The sequence below is a fragment of the Ornithodoros turicata genome, chromosome 2 (genome assembly GCF_037126465.1).
Source record: "Ornithodoros turicata isolate Travis chromosome 2, ASM3712646v1, whole genome shotgun sequence".
NCBI classification, from domain to species: Eukaryota; Metazoa; Arthropoda; class Arachnida; order Ixodida; family Argasidae; genus Ornithodoros; species Ornithodoros turicata.
This window is the reverse complement of record NC_088202.1, coordinates 56225390-56246281: the sequence shown is the minus strand read 5'-3', so window position 1 is coordinate 56246281 and position 20892 is coordinate 56225390. Positions and strand designations below refer to the sequence as shown.

The 20892-nt window shown below is 45.1% G+C and overlaps 1 long non-coding RNA gene across 1 annotated transcript in view; it reads right to left on the bottom strand.

Annotated features, from left to right (window-relative positions):
- The window catches only part of LOC135383525 (uncharacterized), a 118965-nt gene that overhangs the window by 82396 nt on the left and 15677 nt on the right, over window positions 1-20892 (bottom strand). The window contains exon 2 of the long non-coding RNA XR_010419926.1: window positions 15124-15248. This is a non-coding gene — a long non-coding RNA (uncharacterized LOC135383525). The remainder of the gene's footprint in view (window positions 1-15123; window positions 15249-20892) is intronic.

Sequence of the window (20892 nt, the reverse complement as noted above, 5' to 3'; positions counted from 1 at the left end):
CGTGAGTCCTTGGTATGGAAGTTTATGCAGGGCTCTGTGCTGGAGTTGTAGGTGTACATTACCGGTTGATCGTAAATAAACATGAGGAGGAAGTGACGCCGCGTACAGGCGCTATGTGATACACGTCAATTCTGGAGCCACTTAGGAGTGTTGGATGATACAAGTGCAGCTTCTTATATGTATGTGTGGTACGTCCAGAATGGATCGCAGATGATATGTACCATCCCGGAGTCAAGCGGCCGGTGGTGCATCATGGTACAGTGACACACCGGGGTAGGATACGTTTAGAGCAATGCGTAATGTGGAAACGGAAAGAAGCTTAAGGAACGTGTACCACACCCTCACGCAGAACGCGCAGTACGAGTGCGTGTCCAAGAAGCGTAGAGCTGCTCCACGTGGACAAGAGATCGCGACATCTGGCGGCAGTTTGATTTGCATAACGGATGCTGCCGCGACGCTTCAATGAATGTTTCGTTGGTAAGCATTCATGTTCCCATCTACGCTTCAGTGACGTTCCTCGAATCGTTGCGGACGGTTTCTCGTACGCCATACGAGATTACGCCAAAACGGAGAAAGTAGATCCCGCAGCAACGGGAAGTTTCTCGATCGCCTTGGCACTGCGCTTGCGCTGGAAGCACGCTTTCTCATCAATAGATGACCCGTACTTTCTAAGAATCATGGGAAAAGGGTCGACTTCCGTGTCTACACTACCAGACAGCGCACGCTATAGGTGCTGGAGGTGGATGTGCCTGGTTCTAGAAACATCTTTAGAGAGTGGTAAAGCTCGACTGTCAGAACCTGACTAATAGACTGTGTTTTCCTGTGTGTGTGCATAAACTAATTTACGGACGGCAAGGGCGCACGTAAAGTAACATGCGAGGCGTAACATGCGAACCTGTGAGGCGCTTGACACGGAAGCGAGGACACCGACGTCATTTCCGCACGAAATTATCGGTGACCTATTCGGCAGGTCCGAGATACGGCGGTTGCCGTTTTGTGTCCTGTACTTTGCTGTTACGCTTTAACCGCGTTAGTGAGTAAACGGACGGTGGTGAGCCCGACATCTCCAAGGGTTAATGATGCAACGTTGAGGTGTTAAAGGGGAGGGGAAGGTGCAAGACTGGAAACCGTCGCCTGCAGCTCGTGGGCGTAATCAGAATGACTGTTTCTTGCAGTTTCAGTACAGTATTTGCAGATATGAGGTCGAGTGAAGGGTATCACCGCAGTGAAATTCATTTGCTCTGGGGAGCTTATTGCTGCAGTTGTATAATTTTGCAAATCGACTTGGGGAAAACGTTGTCTCGTGGATACCGCTTTTGTATGAGTGTCCCGGAGTTCACCCACGGCCCACGCGATATAGCATGTGATATAGTAACTTATATTATGCTGTGACAAGATATACTTATACTTTTTATTACAAATTATTTCCATTAACTTACGTAGTGCTGGTACTAAACTACAACTAGGACTTCACAGCTCTTCATGTGCGACAGCGTTGTGTGTGAACATCGCTGGTAGGGCATAAATCACTGCGAAAGGTGAAGCGTTACAACAAAGACATATCTACTACTATTTAATTAGAGTCAGCATACCGAAGTTTTCTCAGCAAACTTATCGTCTCGGTGTAATTTGTTAGACATGGACTTTACTTCCACAATTCGCACCTGTATGAAAATGCTTTGTGAATGCGTTTGTCTGGAATGATTTCCGTAGCGTATGTGTCGCTTCTGTCGTCAGGTCAGGTGACCTCACGTTTCATTTGCTTTGTGGATCGGTTTTCGAGAGCGTCATTTTTGTTCTTCTCGCTTAATTCTCATTTTCGTCAATTTTGTTATGTTTCGAATTAAATTCTCACAGTTGTTTAGCGACGTAAAGCAACGAATTATTAGCGAGTGTTGTAGACCGTCAATCACGTGGTCTACAGCACCCAATCAACAGATACGATTCTCAGTCGCGCAGGCTGCATTGGATCCGGTACGGTAGATTCATGGAGGCGTTACCAACGGTCTACTAACACTTTCTGTTGTTATTATTATTATTATTATTATTATTATTATTATTATTATTATTATTATTATTATTATTATTATTATTATTATTATCATTATTATTATTATTATTATTATTATCATTATTATTATTATTATTATTATTATTATTTGAATAAAATTCTAACATTACTTTTTTCGTTCAGTTAGAAAAATGGTCTTGCGTTCGTCGCCTGATTCCGACATCACCTACAGTGCTTCAGCAGAGCTTGTTGTGCTGGAAGCTATGAAGCCTACATTGATACGCCACTTACGAGCGGCATGCCCGAGCGGGTTAAGGCGTCCCGCTCGTTAGTGGTAGCCGAGGTCGTGCTGAAGACTGGAAGGCGGTGAGTTCGAATCCTACCTCCGGCTGTGCTGTCTGAGGTTTTCCCTGGGTTTTCCGAATATTTTTCAGACGAATTTCGGCACAGTTACCCCTGAAGTCGGTCCAGGACGCATACTAACCCCCCTGTCCCCCACTCCTTCCTGCTGTCCTCCCTCCATCTGTCCACATCTGTACGCCGTTCATAGCCGCAGTTGATTCGCGGCGCTAACACTGAACTAAAAGAAAAGTTTCACAGTTGTCTCCTTACAGCGAGGTTACTTTGTTTAACTCAGGGGTTTTTCAAATGGTGCATATTTTTGTAACGAACGTATTTGAGGGAATACGTTGCACAGTGCTCTTGTTATAAACAGCTGGTCAGTACGTTGAGTTGCTGACGCGTCAGTGTATACTGCAAATTACGATATCACGACTCTGCTGCTCCCATGGCAACCTCTCCTCTAAGCGTTGTCTTATCTTGAGCGATCTTCAAGAGCACGTGAAACTTCATGTATCTTGCCGTGCTGTTCTTCAACCCAAGTTGGAATTGCTATCCCACATTATCTTCGTGGCGAGACCATCAACTAGCAGCAACAGGAGCACTCATCTTCGTGCATACATTCTCATCGAATGATGTGCACACCAGCCACTAGTTAATTGTACTTCATCAGGTGCTCTGGAGTTGTTTGTGGTCAACCAGGCATCTTTTGGAGTGCAAATGATAGGTGGCGCAAATACAGCGATCTTGAAGACAACGGTGGCCACGCCATGCCAAACCAAGTGCACTCAAAAAGTCTCAGTGTTATGTGCATGTAAAGCGTTAAAAAGTTCTGTGTTTCATGAGTTTCACGCATTAAAGGCTCCGTTTCGCTACAACACATGGTGACGGTTGCTTGCGAGATTTTTGGTTATGAATTATGATGCAAGGACCTTGATAATATTGTAAAATAGAGAAATAAAAGAGACTAACTTCGTGATGATCACATTAAGCGCCATGGATAAAGGGAATCGAGAGAGATGACCTCAACACTTCCCACCTCGCAGAAACGACGGCGACGCGAGACATTACGGTCGTTCCTCGCCACGTTTCACGGACGATCTATGTGGGTTCACACAGACCGATTGCGTCCCAACGGCGCCGCCGTTGGCCAATACGAGTCAGATCTAAATGTGTGTGAGGATATACTATAATGATTTGCATTGGACCTAAGGCCTGAAACTGCTTTGCGTGGCCGGACAGTGTGTCTCCTGTGTTCCATTTGTGTGCTTTGTCATTGTGTTCCCTGATTTCATGCTGGGTACGCGTTTTCTGAACTTGGATGTCGATTTCAAGTGTTATTGCAAGGACATTATACACATTGTGTTACCATTACTCTTCGAGCGTGCAGCAACGGCGGTCGTCAACGGTGAGTACATTATTTCATGCGCTTATTTTTGCCATCTTCATACAATTTGTAGTGATATGATGGTTGTGTCAGCTCAGAGTATCCATGGAGAAGGGCCGAAAGGGGAGACGCCCTACTAAAATTCACGGCGCCATGTTACTCTCACCGCCCACCGAGAGACACCGTCCGCGCCTGCCCATAGTATATGCTGCGCGCACCATGGTATAAGGGGCACCAATTTCGGCGAAACGGCCACCTTTAGTGGGTGTTGAAATAGGAACTGTGTAATTGTAATTCAGCGGTCTCAGATGAGTGACAATAATAGCCACACAGCTGTTGGTTACCGTTTCAGTTGTAATCGTTAGGTCGTTATCCACGTATAACGCTCCGATTTCAACCAGTGTTGTACCTGCTACCGCTCGTTGCTCAATGTGTCTAAAGACGGTGCAGTATTTAAGTTCCCTCACATAGCCAGCATGCAGCACGAAGTATACCACTACTTACAGCCAATATACGTATATTATTTCACTTTGACCTTAAGCTTGAGATGATGCGCATTTAAGACATAATGTAATGCACATTGTGCATATGTACATTTAATAATTTTCCCGTCAGAATGTTCCGAACAGATTTTTTTTCTCTGCAATAACAGTAAATCATTCAGTGCTTTCACACATCAAGCGTCATGGAACTGATGGTGGCACCAGTGCGACCTACTTTTCCATTTTTTCTTTCTACTTCTATTCTGTTCTATTCTTCCAACCCAAACTTTTCCGTCTGTTTACTGTCGACGGATTGATCAGTATTCCCTGTGGTCAAGTGACGCAACTGCATGGCATCATAAGCGACCACTTATCGAGGCATCAGTAAGTGCTACTTACTTACATTACATTATGACATTCTTGTGCAAGCTAATGTATCGTAATTCTTTCTTGCCAGAAATGCTTCACCTGTGGCAGAAACACCATAAACTAAAGTCGGCGGTACATTTGAAGTGCAATGACTATGGCGATATCTCATTGCGTTTCCGGTATTGTCGTATTCTTGTTCCAAAATACACTATGCTTTGCTGACCTGCCCCGAACAGGAAAGTTGCAAAACACAGTTTGAAATGTGCTGCCAATACGCTCACATATAGTTTTGCTACTGATATTTTAAAAACCACCCTTTTATTTTCGCTCTCTCTGAGTTCCACATATTGCTGACTAGGAAAAGTAGCGGTAGCGGAGAAACGGTCCGCCCCTACCCATATTTGTAGCGGAAATACCTTTTCCGTTGCGAATTTAAAATGTAGTGGGATCGCGGCTCCGTTTCTGAAAAAGTAACAAATACGGTACCGGCGCTACTATAATACCGCCGCTATGTGCAACACTGATTTCAACTGATCTAGACGTATGCCGTACGTCGCTCTGGTCTGACATGTTCGCAAGCTATGCATAGAGCACAAGGAATGATGTACCTACACTACATGCATGAATATCAGTTGCAGAGAGGAATCTCTTTGACTGTCTCCTCCCCGAAAGGTATTACTCAATGGAAGTCCAATAACGTGCAAATAGATTTTGTTGAAGAAAGTACTTGGAGTCGTGATTTCCTGAACGCTTACCACGTTTTGAACCTACAACTTGTATCACAAGGTAAGGTAAGGTATACAGTAAGAAATATGAAGAGCTTTGGAGCGTCCTTGGAAAAAGGGCGTACGGCGTCAACAGTATGAGACCTCCTGTTAGTGTATCGCAAGTGCACAGATATCGGTCACGACGTCATTCTTCAGTGGATACCTGGCCATATTGGCATAAGTGGGTACGAGAAGGCGGACGAAATGGCGAACATCGCACACCCGTCATCGACAGAACCTCTAGTCACGTTTTCTAAGCAGGGCATCAGATCTCTCCTAAAATCTATGACTGATGACATCAGCAGGATAAAATGGCACCAAGCCGACAGTGGTCCGTCACTGCTGCGCACGCTGGACCCGGAGCTGAATTTTACCATACCTTCAAAAACGCCCAGACATACCGAAACTCTCCTGCATCGTCTACGTCTGAATGTGCCCTATGGTCGCCAGTTTTTTCATTAAGTGGGCAAGGTGGACTCGCCCAACTGTTTACTCTGTAGGACAGTGGAAAACACTGAACATATCATCATGCATTGTCCAAAACATGCTGCACAAAGAGTCATCTTGAGGCAGACCCTTGGCCATCTCGACAGCAGGGACTTCAGCATAGAGAAAGTCTTAGGCGTATGGGACGCTAAGCACAGGGACGCGGCCTTCAATGCTCTTGTCAATTTCATTGTGAAATCTGGACTAGAAACTCTATACTAGACGGTGCGTGGACATTACTATGATCCTTGATGTGAACGGCGCGCTCGGTCCTGCGTGGTCGCGGTCGAGACGCTCGCCCCGGTGAACCTTTGTGGTGCGATCGTACCGTTTCCTTTTTTGGGGGGTAGCAGAATTCGCTTGCGCGAATTCAACCTCCCCTTGTTATTTTACCAACCACCAAACAATCAACCATGAAGAACTTTGCTGCTGCACTCTAGAAGTCGGCTCCACCAAATCACGTAATTACATATGAGAGTAAGTAGGTACGTATTTGTGTACTTGCATCACAATAAACTGCATAGAACTCGGAAGTCCAGGATAACTTCTGTTTGATATTGTGCAAGTTCTCTTAAATGGGCCATAAAGAGATGGCAAAACATTTCACAAATAATGGTACCGCATGAAAGAATGCAGGTCATAATACCCAAATATTCATGTCAGCTCGGCTCATGTCAGCTCAGTGACCCACATAAATGCTTTCAAAGATGAGTAACCCGCGCGCCTCTCTCCACCACGCATACGTCACATGGCTACGTAGCATTTTGCCGACCAATCGAGGAGCCGAGCTCTACGCTCTGGAGGGACGTGACGTTTCATTTTTCCGGCCAATAAAGAGGCTTCGCTACCAGCTGTGAGGCGGAGTGCTCCGTTTGTTTCTGTGGAACTACATTTTGCGCTCCGTGGTTCCGAAATGCAGCGTCATGACATCCCCAACATCTCTGGCTGGACTAAGCAATACTGAGCGCCTCATTCTGATGCGAACGTCAACGATTGGGCTGTTATCATATGACGCGATTCGAACCCGGGTACCTCTAAGTCACGACGTGACATGGCCAGCACGCTAACCACTGAGCCACGCGAGCTGGTGACCCCATGCCGCGTGGCTCAAACCAACACTACCTAGATAGAGAAAGCCTGCTTACTCGTCGACATGACGTAACAACTAATAGCCAGCCACTCAGGATCGTGTTTTCAACGGCGATAGCCAATCACGAAAGAGCTTTCAGCGGTCGTAGACATGGAGACGAACCAATGTCGTCTGCGAGTATATGATTGAACGTCCCCGCGTACTAAATGGTAAAAATTTAAAATAAAGCTCACAACGGCCCCATATCTTTCTCATCACTAATTTTCAGTAAAGCGTGTTGCACTTTTTGTCTAGAGATTCAGGTCTAGAGGTTCCAAGTTAGCTGCAATCATTTGCGAGTTCTTGAATTCACAGAACGACGAATCGCAGTTGCAGACGAATTCTGACTATACCGGGTGTCTCAATTAAATCCTCGGGCTAAATAATTCGCGAACGGGTGCACCAATCGAAGAACTTTCTTTTTGCAAGCGTCTGTACGATACCACCTACAGGCTGCGCACCGTGTGAATGAGTGGGAGGCGCTCATTATTTAAATAAAAATTCAAATGAGTGTCTTGAAAAACATAACTTCTAAAGCAGGGCGCCGTCGGCATTAAAATGGGCACTACCCCCTTTGGGACCTTCAGTGGACACCTTTTAGAGAAAAATCTGCCACCGAAGCGGGTCCTTTGTAGCAGTAATTAATTGGTTTCGGTTTACATATTTTTGTCGCGGCTGGTCGCGGTGAAGGGCAAAAGAACGCTCTTCCACTCCCTCATCCACCAATGAATTACGTGTTCTTCAGCACTCCACGTTGCGAAGTAAGCTCAAGAACACGTAATTCATTGGTGGATAAGGGAGTGGAAGAGGGTCCTTTTGCGCTTCACCGCGACCAGCCGCTACAAAAATATGTAAACCGAAACCAATTAATTACTGCAACAAATGCCCTGCCTCGGAGGCAGATTTTTCTTTAAAAAGTGTCACCCGAAGGTCCCAAAAGGGGTACTACTCATTTTAATGCCGACGGCGCCCTGCTTTAGAAGTCATGTCTTTCACGAAGCTCATTTGAATTTTTATTTAAATAATGAGCCCCTCGCACTCATTCACACGGTGTGCGGCTTGTAGGTGGTATCGGACATATACCTGTAAAAAAGAAAGTTCTTCGATTGGTGCACCCGTTCGCGAATTATTTAGCCGAGGATTTAACTGAGACACCCTGTATATGTCCACGTAGCGCGGGAGGGAGAGGAGGCAATAAGCAGGCCTTCTGTATCTATGTGGCGTTGCTCAAACCAAAGTACGGCAGCCCAGTCGTCGGAACCATTCCAAGATGACGAAGATGACCAGTCGCGCACCTGAGATTCCAGAACTGTAGCGCGGGATATTCATACGCGCTCGCGGTGTGCTGCGTGCTACTGCGCGGAAAACGTAGTGCGCGTGTGATACCTAAGTTGACCGCATATCTTTTCCAGTTTGAGCTTGTAACTGTTTAGATTTTGAATAGAATAAGACTCACATTCATCTAGTCAATTTCCGCAAGTGAAATGAAATCATACGTGGAACCCTTGATCGTGATTGGTGAGGAACGCGCCACGTCAAAATGACGTTACCACCTTTACCGTTACCTTTCACCACCACCACCACCACGTTAAGTTAGAGCGCAGGGCGGGGCGAAAGAGTGCAGTGAATATTTCATTCGTATGCAAGCGCCTTTTGGATTTCAGCGCTAGTAATTATAAGGAGCTATCACTGCTCAAGTTGCAGTAATATAACGCAGAGAAATGCGCACCTTGTCAAGGCACAGCGCCTACAAATACCTACACGTCTGAATGACATGGAATCGAGATACAACTGCAACAGCTGTTAGCTTGATTATTCAGTGTTCTCTCAGTTTCGTTTAACACTTTCCAACAGCCGGCCTCGGTGGCTCAGTCGGTAGCGTGCCTGCCTACTGATCCCAAGATGGCGGATTCGAACCCGGCTGAGGACGGTGGCAACCACTGATATCTATGTATAAAAGAGGGATCGCGCATAGGAGAAGGGCTCGTGGGAGAGAGGTGCGGCAGCCGGTCGCCATGTTGGTGGGCCCTAATGCGCTGTGTGTTCTCATAGAGAACAATGGGAAGCAATCGAGAGTGTTTTATTGCGCTTCAAGCGCTGACCGTTGTTTGTCATCACATATTGTTCTGTAAGGACCCAGTACACTGATGTATTCTAACCCGGTTTCACGGGTGTCCTGCCGTTTTGTCCTTAATTATATTATGTTTTGTATTCCGAAACTGTGACCGTTAGTGCAATGCAGAGCTGGGGCTCGTGCTACCGAAGTTCCACAGCCTATATTTCAATAAGAAGCGATGTCAGTTCCACAACAACCATGTATCATCTCTCATGATGGGATCTGGACAAAAATTGTTCCCGAAATAACGGTCCTGGAAAAGACGATCCTACTGGCATCGGAGAAAAAATGGTCCCGTCGAATCACAGCCTAGTACCTTGGCGGGTAGAAAATCCAACGAACCGTTTAGGAAGTATGAAGGGAAGTGCCTCAGGACGAGAGCAGCCCATATTTCGAACAGAGTCTCTTCTTGGAGTTGGAGTTGGACGGACTCTTCTCTGTTTTAGACATGCGTATGTGTTCAGCGTAATTTATGTCAAGCATCGCCACAGAAAGTCTGTTTTCGTGTATGACAGTCGTGTCTTAGACGTAATGCCTCGCAAAGTGGACACACCGAAGCAACTCAAATAATTAGTTCAGGTAATTAGATCACGCCCGTTAGGTTAGGTTAGTTAAGTTAGGTCAGTTAATTTAGCTACTGATGTAAGCTTTATTGAGTTACTTAGAAAGAGGTAACATCATCTTGAGTTTGAGGAACACACAAGACTCCTCCAACACACAGAAATGTTAACTCTTTCTACAGTACACCAGTTCGTTTTTTTCTTAATTCTAGATTTGTTCAGATTGTTGCCTGGTGCAGTAGTAAGGTTGAATGTTCTTCTCGCGTACCCCTATGCTTTTGCTGAGTAGAACTGCAGCATGAGAGCAAAGCTGCATAGGGACGTGGGGTACCATCCACTGCTGACCTTCCAATGTTTGTTATGTAGAGTACGTTATACCAAATCCAGCTGAACATCTGAAAGGAAGCTGCGGAGCATGTCGCTGCACTGCTTTGACACTTTCCGCAGCTAGCACCATTTCCTTCAGCCTCAAAGTCTTCTCATGGGAGGTCTTCAGTTTTTTCTTCACACTTTGCATCAACTGTGACGCTCACCTTACATTTTAATTTTGTGAGGGCTCTCTTGCACTATATATGTATGGTCTGCGACAGTTGTGATTATGGCCCCGGCGTACCCTGTCCGTGAAATGATACCAATGTTATCATGTTGAACGTCATGTTTAGTGGAAGGGGGCTTTCTTGGTTGTGCGTTCTGTTCGACAAAGATGTAACGAAATATGCTTTGGTAAACAAGCGGTGATGCTGACTGAATAAAGAGAATATGCATTTTTCAAGTTCAACGTCTATTTATTGCGATTATGCATTTGAAGACACTGTGAACGTGCAGGGAGGTCACAAGACAATACTTTTATTTCAGAATTGGCAATGTACAGGTGCACTATGTAAAACTGTTGAATCCAGTTTTAGGTTGGAATGAGCAATGAATAGCAAATACCCTCCTTTTCTTTTTCCATGCATGCTGATCTTTAAATTTTTGTTTTGCTGCCTATGTGTTCCGTGCATTACAAAGTGATTAATACGAACAACGCTCTTGTTAATTTTAAGCTTTTCATTTCCTTCTAAAATGTTCCTACCCTGAGGAAACTGCCACCGCGACTCCACTTTCACACCACAAAATATTCAGTAGGTCTCACTCTGACAGGCTCTGCCGTTGCAAATTTCCCGAATGTGAAATCTTCCAAACTGTGTCATATTCTTTAATATGTCGACACTTTTGCAAGGAGTTGATATGCTGGCAGGACACACCTTCTGCAGTTAGGGCGACAACAGAGGGGCCAAAAGTAAACCTGCGGCAGCATGAATGTGATCAACAGTAAATGTAAGGAACATGAGTAGCCCATACCACTGGAATTCTTGCATGAGAAGTGCGCTCCGACAACTTTTTTTTTCTCTTACAGCACATATTTAGATGCGCGTGCCTATCAAGTCAAACAAGAAGCACTAGTCTCCTCCCCCCCCCCCCCCCCAAGTTTTAATTACGGACAGTCTATACTGTAGAGATATAACAGTTAATACAATGTCCAGAGACATTGTCCATCCTTTTGCGTTTTCATCATCTCATCATCAGATTGAACTTTCTGTATTAAGTGTACTGGGGTAGCCAGTTTGACTTCGTCGAAACTTACATCCCCATTTTTTTCTTTATTCACATCACATCACATCAGTTAATACAATGAGTTATATACTACACTGAATACCTTTAAAAATTTGATGTGACATATATGCTTCGACTTTTTGGAGGTGCTGTGGTAATCAAACTTTGTGGGGCTTCTGTCGGTGTCCTGTTTTTTTCTACGCAGGTTCTGCACCCATGTATTCAGTATGCCGAGGCCGCTGTGAGATGCAACCTGTATTGGGCGACCACTTCTGTCTTAAGTACTGTTACAAATAACATGACATGCAACAAATGATTATTATTATTATGACAGTCTATGCGCGATCCAACCATATAGTATAGAGATCAGTGGTGGCAACTTGGTGGAAGGGTACGAGTTGCTCAAACACGTCGTCTTGCGCGAGGGACGTTAAATGTATAGTGTGTCGAGATTTCGGCGCACGTTAAAGAACCCTTAGGTGGGCAAAATTAATCCACGGACCCGACCACTCTGTGTAGTTTGTGTAGTTTGTCTGAGAGGTCGCCTCTGGACGTATATGTATGAGCATATTAGTCCCCGTGAAAAGGTGAAAGAAGAGGCATGAAAACAACGTGTTGTATTTGAGGGTGCTTGCAGAGTTGTGCCTAACTCGTTACAATTAACTCGTTACTTGGTAACGGTTACTTTTTTTGGTAACGAAGTAACGATTCAGTTACTTTTTTTTTAAATTGTAATAGTAACGGAATCAGTTACAAAACTTGGTAACTCGTTACTGACGTTACTCGTTCCTTTTCTTCAGCGCGGGGGAGCACATTTCGGCACTCCGCGTGGCGCAATGCGTGCAGATTTGACCTGCGTGACCCACGACAACGTGTGACTCAAAGTCTCTCGCTGGATGTGTTGTTGTCTTTTCTCTTGTTTCCGTAATCTCCGACCACCACTCCTTCACAAGAATGGGCACCAATTGTGCTATGGCAACAAAAAACGCGTTTCGACTTCTGGACTTTTCTTGTCTTTGCTAAGCTTCTGACGCAGCCCCTCGTCTGTTTTTGGGAACCGCTGGTGATTGGTGGCACGAAAAGTGTTTTTTCTTGTGTTTTCATAATCTCCAATCACCCTGACTTCGGAAAGGAGGGAGAAGGTCCAGGCAAGCTGATATAGAGTCATGGTAAGGGGCCGAGAGACACGGAACACGAAGGACGGACGACAAATTTCGAGTGTCAGCTTCTTCTGAAGTGTAATTCCTCATTAATAAAGGGTTGAAGGCAAATGACGGCATGTTTGTTGGCTCCTTTAACTATGCGGCGGTAACGTAAAAGTAACTCGTTACCTGTGAGTAACGAGAGCTCGTTACTTTTGTATGTTGGTAACGAGTAACATATTTAGTTACTTTTTTCTGAAGTAACGGGTAACGGTATTTAGTTCTTTTTTTTTTTGTAACGGGTACAAGTCTGGTGCTTGATAAGCAGGTCAAGTACATTTCTCACTACTTTATACATTACTTGAAATATTTAGCACCGGCACACCTTTTTATTGTACTTAAAGTATTTAAGTAAAGTACTTAAAGTACGTAAAGTACGTTTACGTACTTAAAGTAAAGTACGTAATTTTGCAAGTATTTAGTGCTTTGCTTGAAGTACGTTTCCCAACACTGCCCACTGGAAATTCATCTGTTGCGGACACAGCGCGGCGCTACTTGCGGCCTACTCTACACGTCACTGAATGACGTAACACAACCCGATCGTCATCAAATCAGCGTCTGCAGCCGCTCCACGGGACAGCCGAGCGCATGAACATAGGAGAGGAGATAAGCAGTTAAGCTTATATGGATGTTTCGCCATGTTATGTCCATCTGCCGTATTAAGATGCAGCAAATGTTAACTCGATTTCGGATTCCTGATCCTACGTCTTGCCGGGAGCTGCAGCTGGTAATCATACGTCTAGCGTAATTACGTCTGGCTTTATAATTAGCTTGCATGACAACATTAAAGCTGGCTTTCACAAGCTCAAAAACTCCACTTTCACACGCGTGGTCTGCTTTAAGCTGCCAGGCAGCTGAAACTGAATTTGACTCTTATTATGCTATAGAACTCTGTGGTGTGTACGCTTTATTTATTTATTTTTTTATTGTGAACTGTATTTGCACATATATACACATTCATGAAGAAGGCCTGACACCGTCGAGACTAACAACACAGCATTTTTCTTTTCAACCTAAACTAAAGTATGTGCTTTCCATATAGCCTGCCAAACGCAGCACGGAAGATTCCGGCAGGTTCATCATGAGTCAATCCGTTTACACCAGTGAACGTGTAAATTTAGCAGAGACAAACTGTTCACCCCCATTATGGCATACCCATCTAATATGAACAGAGACTTGCAAACAGAGTAGGCCTAAACCAATTCGTCAAACCTTGCCTAAAACCAAACGTCTGAAATTTGTTGCTCACTTTTATCTCAGAAAAGTGAATGTTACAGGGGAGAAACTGGAAGATCTAGAGGGGCAAAAAAAAAAAAAAAAACGTGACAAACTGCTCCAGTGCGCTATTTCATTTGTCAAATCAAACTCGTCGATCTGATGTCAAAATAACCGAGATACTTCACGAAAGTGGCGGTACGAAGCGTGACAGCAGCGCCATCTCAGGTAGCTGCAACGTTAGTAAACATCTTGTGACGTCCATTCATGCAACACTTTACTTATGCTCGGTGAGGGGAAATTGCTGGACAAAGTTTTGCAATTCGGGCACATGTATGCGCGTCAAGAGCAGCGCGCACCTGTTTTCAGCGGCGGTAAAGTGCGCACGCGTGAATTGGCTTGTTCTATAGCAACAAAACATGACGTTACACTTCAGTATTTTAGCTATATGGTCGAAAAAAATAGCTGTCAATACGAGACCTTGGTCGATGCGCAAAAGGTAGGGGAGCGAACATGTACAGCTTTTACTTTTTGTCAGTTACATAAACGAAAGGAAAAACTGGTAACGCATCGGAAGTACCTATATAGATCGCAATACATAATCGCAAAGTTTGTCAGTAATTCTGCGTTTTCCAGTGCGTAATTAACACACACGGAGAAGGAAACCGAATGTGGAGCTAAATATCGATTAACCAACGCTAATGGTATCAGCCAGGCTTTATACTCGTTAGTTTACTTTTAACTGCGCTCATTTCACTTGATAGTATCTTTCTCAGTCTACAAGATTACGGGTTAGAATCTGGCTGAGGACACCACTTGGTAGCGTTGTACAGGTTGCTTAAAGAAGCATGGACGTTACATTTGACGTGGCTCAAAACCCTGTTTCATTCGTCAAGCCACAATGCAAAATATTTTCGCTGTGCGGTGTACTGTGACTCCGCAATCAAATTTATAAAAACGTAAGAAGAAAACAGCCTCGGACGGACGGCCCGATCTCCTCGTATGACGGCGGCAGCTCCCCGTGCATTCCTTTCCTTCCTTTCTTCTTTCTTCTCAGTTCGTACGCTTATACCCACTTTGCTGCGCCTCTCTTGTGTCACAAGACACATGATCAGCCCCGCCTGGGGTATTGCTGCCGTAACGAACTACCCTCCTCCTTCCTTCGCTCACTTACGTTTGAAAGAGGAAAATTTTTGAAAAGATGGAAAGTAGAACACTCCGCAGACAAGACAACAAATTATGAGGGCCACGGTCACCTCGCTGCTCCTTTAAGCATGTCGTCATCTGTACAGGACGTTAAATACAGCGTGCCGTATGTTGCGCAATACAGCTTACACTTTTTTGACGGAGATGTGCTTACAGCCATTGCACACGTTGAGAAGTTCATGCATGCAAAGCTGTCAACGGACATACTTGGCAATATCATGCTGCATCTGAGGTTATAACACAGGTCTAAGCAGTACTTACATCATCAACGTGTGCGCGTGCAGGCTGATTGCCAAGGCTTTACTTAAGGGACTTCAGGAAGGATGCCTGCTCCCTGGCCTCACAGGTTGAGATGCTAGCTTTCCACGTCATGGCTGGGAGGTGACCTGCGTTCGAATTCCGGCGTGAATCCCTGGATGTTTTCTCTGCGTTTTCCTCGGATGTTGTTAAAAATCAGGAACGGGCTCAGTCGTGTCCGAGCCGTAGTGTTTCACATGAAAACGTTACCAGCTCGGGCCTACAGGCGTGGATAGATGGAGAGAGGACAGCAGGAGGGAGTGGGGACAGGGGGGTTAGTATGCGTCCTGGGCCGACTTCAGGGGTAACTGTGCCAACATTCGTCTGGAAAGTTATCGGACAACCCAGGGAAAACCCCAGACAGCACAGCCGGTGGCAGGATTCGAACCCGTGTCACTTCCCAGTCTCGGCGCGGAAAGCGATCATCTAACCACTATGCCATGAGAGCCGGTCCAAACCGAACTTACAGACGTTTTCACTTTAAAAAATGTCGATATACCTTCCCTATGAAGTGAACCAAGGGCTTAAACGTTCTCTCCCATGCGATTGCGTGGCAGGCAGACAGCTCTCGCATGCTGAAAGTGAATGAGGAAATATTTTGAGTGTTTCAACCTTCAGAATGACGCTTCATTTCTCACAGCAGTTATCCCACCCATTCTTCAAAATGAGGTGGACCCCGAAAGGAATGCCAATTGTGAAGAAGTTTATGGAACAAAAAAACAAAATGTGGGTACGATGGTGTAGCAGAACATTTCCCTGTGTCTAATACATACCTCGGCAGAGCTAGCCATGAGCACGCTTATTCATGCTCACTCATTCTCAATGTGGCGAGTGAGCTGAGCATCAGTGAGCAAATGGAGAGCTGAGGGCGAGATCAGTGGGCCTGAGTGAGAATGCGAGAATATGAGCATGAGCGAAGCTCAGTTACGAGCATGAATGAGCAAACGAGGAGATGAACATCCACAAAATTTGCTCATGAGCATGAGTGAGCAAACGCTCTGCCCTAAAAGCACTTCTAAAACTTTTGGCTTCGGTCCTCACTTCGAGGCAACTCATTATTTCATTCCACCACATTACCGCCAGCAAAGGGGTAGAGTATCGCCCCCTAACGAAGGAACTCCACACTCATGATCAATTCAAAAGAAGTTGTTGTTTGCTGGTCCAAATGGGGAGATGAGCAAAATTCACTCACGAGAATGCTCATTCTTGCTCAGTGTGACGAATGAGCTGAGCATGAATAATGTGAAATTGTGTTCAAATTGGGTGAAGTGAGTATGAGCGAACTAGAGTAAGTCTGATGCCACTCCACCCCACTCGCCGTTCGAGATAAACTACACCTTACATCACAACCTATGCTTCACCTTCCCTTTACTTTACCTTACTCCCCTCTCCTAATCTCATTTCACCCTCACGTAATCCCCATCACAAGAGCTCAACTCTCCTCATATCATGCTCTTTACGCTCTTCACAGCCTAGAGATCTGTGAGATGAGACGGCAAACCAAGACCGCACGCAACTCCGTGTGCGCGAGCGTGAGCACCCAGAGGGTCCAGCCACAGACGGGAGGCCGGATGAGTGAGCATGAGTTGTCAAATGAAAAGCTGAGGGAGAAGTAGGTGAGTATGAGTTACCAAGCGGAGAGCTCAGCACGGAGTGTGATCATGAGTGAGCGGCAGTCACTAGTACCGACCTCTGGCGAACAACGTCTCGCGTTCGATCCCGGCCGTGGAAGGTAGCAGTGTGGAGGAGGTAAACACTGGGGGGGGGGGGGGGGGGGGGGGGGCTTACGGGCAGCCTTGTACAGTAATTTGAGCAGAGTATTTAAGTTACGTACCTTAAGTACTTTTGCGAGTAACCTCCTATCTTGCAAATACTTTAAAATGTCAGTATTTAGTAATATGACTTAAATACTTTTTCAATGTCTTCTATTCATCTTCCCAGTTACTTTGAAGGCACTTCTCTGTGCGGAGGTCGAGATTTTCTCTAGTCTCGGCAGTCCGCAGGGGTCTGAAAGACGCGGGCCGCAAGTGACCCGAGGACCCTTCACCACCAAACTGAAGGCAGCTGCCTTCTAAAGTAGTAATGATAATAATAATTAAAAATTCGGGATGACACTTGATTTTCTGGCATTGTTTTTACCTTTGCTTGGCGTAGTGCTGCTCCTGTCCATGTTAGGCTGCACATACACATGTGAGCACTTCTCGTTGCCCATGAACCTCAACAATTTGCGATCACATCAGGTCTTCACGTGCACTCTGGTAAGCTAACACTGTAACTAATGTGAAAATAAGCTCGTCTTAATTCTTACAGTTTGCAAACTTCTAGGACCTGCAGCCTCTTAGGACACCATCCGCGGGAAATTAGAAAGGAGCAGACACAGAGAGAGGGAAAAAATAGAGGTGGAACAGTTAATATGGTTATGGTGATGAGAATAAGAAAAAAAAATGGAATGTGAGTCGCTGCGAATTGACTACCCCAGGACGCTTACACACAGAAAATACAAACAGATGAACGAATTAAAGTGATGAAGTTCAACATGTAGTTCAAAAGATTCAACCAAGTGAGTGTAAAATGGCGGAATCGCTGGGGGCACACAAAGCACACATCAAGCAAGTCATAGAATGTCCATAAGCCCGACTGTACGTAGAAAATCTTCAACTGCCCTCAGCGCCTTGTCGGACAACTGAGGACGTAACAGTTTCGCGATGCCGAAGGCTCGGGAGTTACCACGAGACCGGCTCGCCTCTAAAACCCTTCGAGTATCAACATCTTTCCGACACCTGAGAAGGATGTGTTCTACGTCTTTTACAACGTTGCACTCACTGCAGTTCGGAGAGCCGCGCTGGCCAAGGTTGAAGAGAAGACGTGCGCTATGGCGAACAGTTATGTACAAGGGCTATTGTGTTTTTCACCGCTCCTTTGTGGGTGCGCGCGCGTGTGTGTGTGTGTGTGTGTGTGCGTGTGCGTATGCGTGTGCGTGCGTGCGTGTGTGCGCGTTTATACTCTTTTATGGGCATTTTACGTAATTACAGTAATTTCTTTTTCTGGGCGGCCCTCCATGGTGTGGTCTAAGTTCAATGCGACCCACGACTCGATTTGACGCCGCTGCTATAGCGTCTGATATATTCGGAACATCCAAGGCCCTCTTGGGAAGGGGTAGCGTGCAGCGCCTCGGGTTTGCCAGCATGCATGAGGCGATGTGTTGTCCTGTAATCCTGCTGTTGTCCTGTTGTCCTGCGGGTAAACAACTGAGACCCCTATCAGGCAGGATAGAAGATCCATGCCGAAAGCCGTAGCGAGAAAGGGCACATTAAATATTAACAGATCTTTATGATGTTAAAACAACGACAAAGAGAAAAACGACAGTAAATTATATCGTTTCAGTAAAGCATTCGTTCGCATCTGTATTTGTGGAGCATTCGTTCGCCTGTTCAGTATTGGGGGTAATGTGTTTAAAAACACCTAGGCAGCCTATTGAATAATTTTGAAAACCAGTTGTTCCCGCGAGCTAATAAAGCTTTTTGGTCATGTCATTTTCAACTTCACTCTCTTCGCATTTATTTGATTACGAATTCCAACTGTGACCTTAAAGTATCTTCAAAGTAACAAGATACTTTTAAGAGTATTTAATACTGTATATCTTAAACACTTTTCAATATTGGGCATTTAGTACTCTCCTCAGTTATTGTTTTGCCCTGTACTCAGTAACTTAACTGAAATACCTTTTATGAGTATCTTGTACAAGCCTGCTTGCAGCAGTCTGTGTTGGAGATTTCCGGCGCCCGTTAAAGAACCCCAGGTGGTTGACATTCTCCAATGTTCTACCCTGCAGCACGTGCAACATGTTGAAACTTAAGTGTAGGGTGTCTCACCTTAAGCGTAAAGCTATTCCTAATTATTATATTTAACGCGTGCTTTTTGTTCTTCAGCTCCTGTGGAGAGATTCTGTTCTTTCGGGAACCACATCCTCTTCCCAAATGGTATGTGCGTGGACGACAGAACCTTCGGAAAGGGCTCCTGCTATTAAAGTCAGCATACATGGTGAAGAAACGCTATTGCTGTATCACTATTCTATATGCCAACTTGATTGCTCATAAAAACATTAATTTAGTTCTATTATTTTCCTATTCAAGGTATTTATGAATATATTTGGAGTATTTAAACATTGTATTTATATTTTGTAATTAAATGCCTCGCTTACAGAGTATTTAGGCAGTATAGTTCAATACATTTGTAAATGAAGTACTTCGTATTCATATTTACACAGATCAAAAATGCATTGATGGCCAACACTGGGAAAAAGTAATCCGCGGGCGAACCACTGAGACGTCGGTCATGATCATGGCACTCTCGCGACGTAAAGCTGCGAATTATCGTCACTTTATAGTCTTTCCTATTTGTCTTCTTTTCTCTCTCTCTCTCTCCATATTTGCATCATATTACTATTCTACAAAGACAAAGTGCTACCAACGTGCGAACGTATGCACAACTTATTACTCGTTTTCATTACAATTTCCTTCAATTCCTAAGAGTCGATAAAAAAGATTTTCCTTTTGTTTTTGTTTTTTAACCCAAGACGAATCAAACGCTAAAAGCTACCGAAGGGCACTCGAACGTTGCCCGGTAACAGCAAGCAGGTGATAAAGGCGACCGTCTTTGCCTTCGCCCCACCGCAATGATCGGCAGCTGTACGCTCGGTGATATTTCTAGAAGGCTGCTAACGAAGCGACGTTTCGGATCAATGGGGAATGGCGTCATGCTGGCTTACATGGTGTAATACAGACTTCCATAATCCACAGAGCGTAGTTCCTCGGGTTAAAAAAATGTTCGCATCAAGCGTGTCGCTTTTCGTCCTACTGAACTCTGATGCTTTGTACGATTGTTTTATACTTTTGTTCGTGGGACGGGGCTGCTTTTGTTTGATCGACGTAGAAGATTACAAAAGCAATATTTAAAAAATTTGGGAACGTCCATCGCCTTTATTTCGTCGTTGGTTCTCTTGAGGAGGTTTCAAGGTGACGCGTTTGCACGGTTTCTTCAGGTTACATGGTTGCATGCATGTCGGCGACTGAGGACCCACTGCATTGCGAAGCTCCGCTACATGCTATGTCCCTGCGTAACGCACACGCAACAATGAACTGTAGGAAAGTAGACGGAACGCGCATATTGGTGGTGGTGGTGGTGGTGGTGAAAGGGCTGGCCGTTGTCGGCCTCACGTATGTGGGCAACGTCACGACTGACGCCCTGGGGAAATGTGCGTCCTATTTGTCTTCTTTTCTTCTTCTTCTCTCTCTCTATATATATATATTGGACAGCGGGCAGCGCAGTGCTCCCAGCCGCCCAATAAGCGCGTTCCACTTACTGTCCTCGACGCATCAAGGTTCTCGACACCGAACGAACTTAACCTCCGTTGTCACATTTATACATACAGTCCCCTGGAATATCCAGTAATAGCTTTTGGATCATCGACGATAATGTTGAAAGCCACACGGCTTGACCTAACCCCCCCCCACCCCCTCCATCAAGAAAAGTAATTTAACTTCTACGGCTATGAGCTAGCGTTGCTTCATATGGCCAGTTCTTCATTTCAGGAATAATTCTGTCTCCGTGTGTATCTTCAAAACGAAACCTGTGGCAACGAGAACTTTCGCATTAACAAAGTTTCACTGCACGCGAATATCTATTGCATGTGTCCGTAAGCATATGTAGAAGACCGTTGGAGTTTCACAGTAA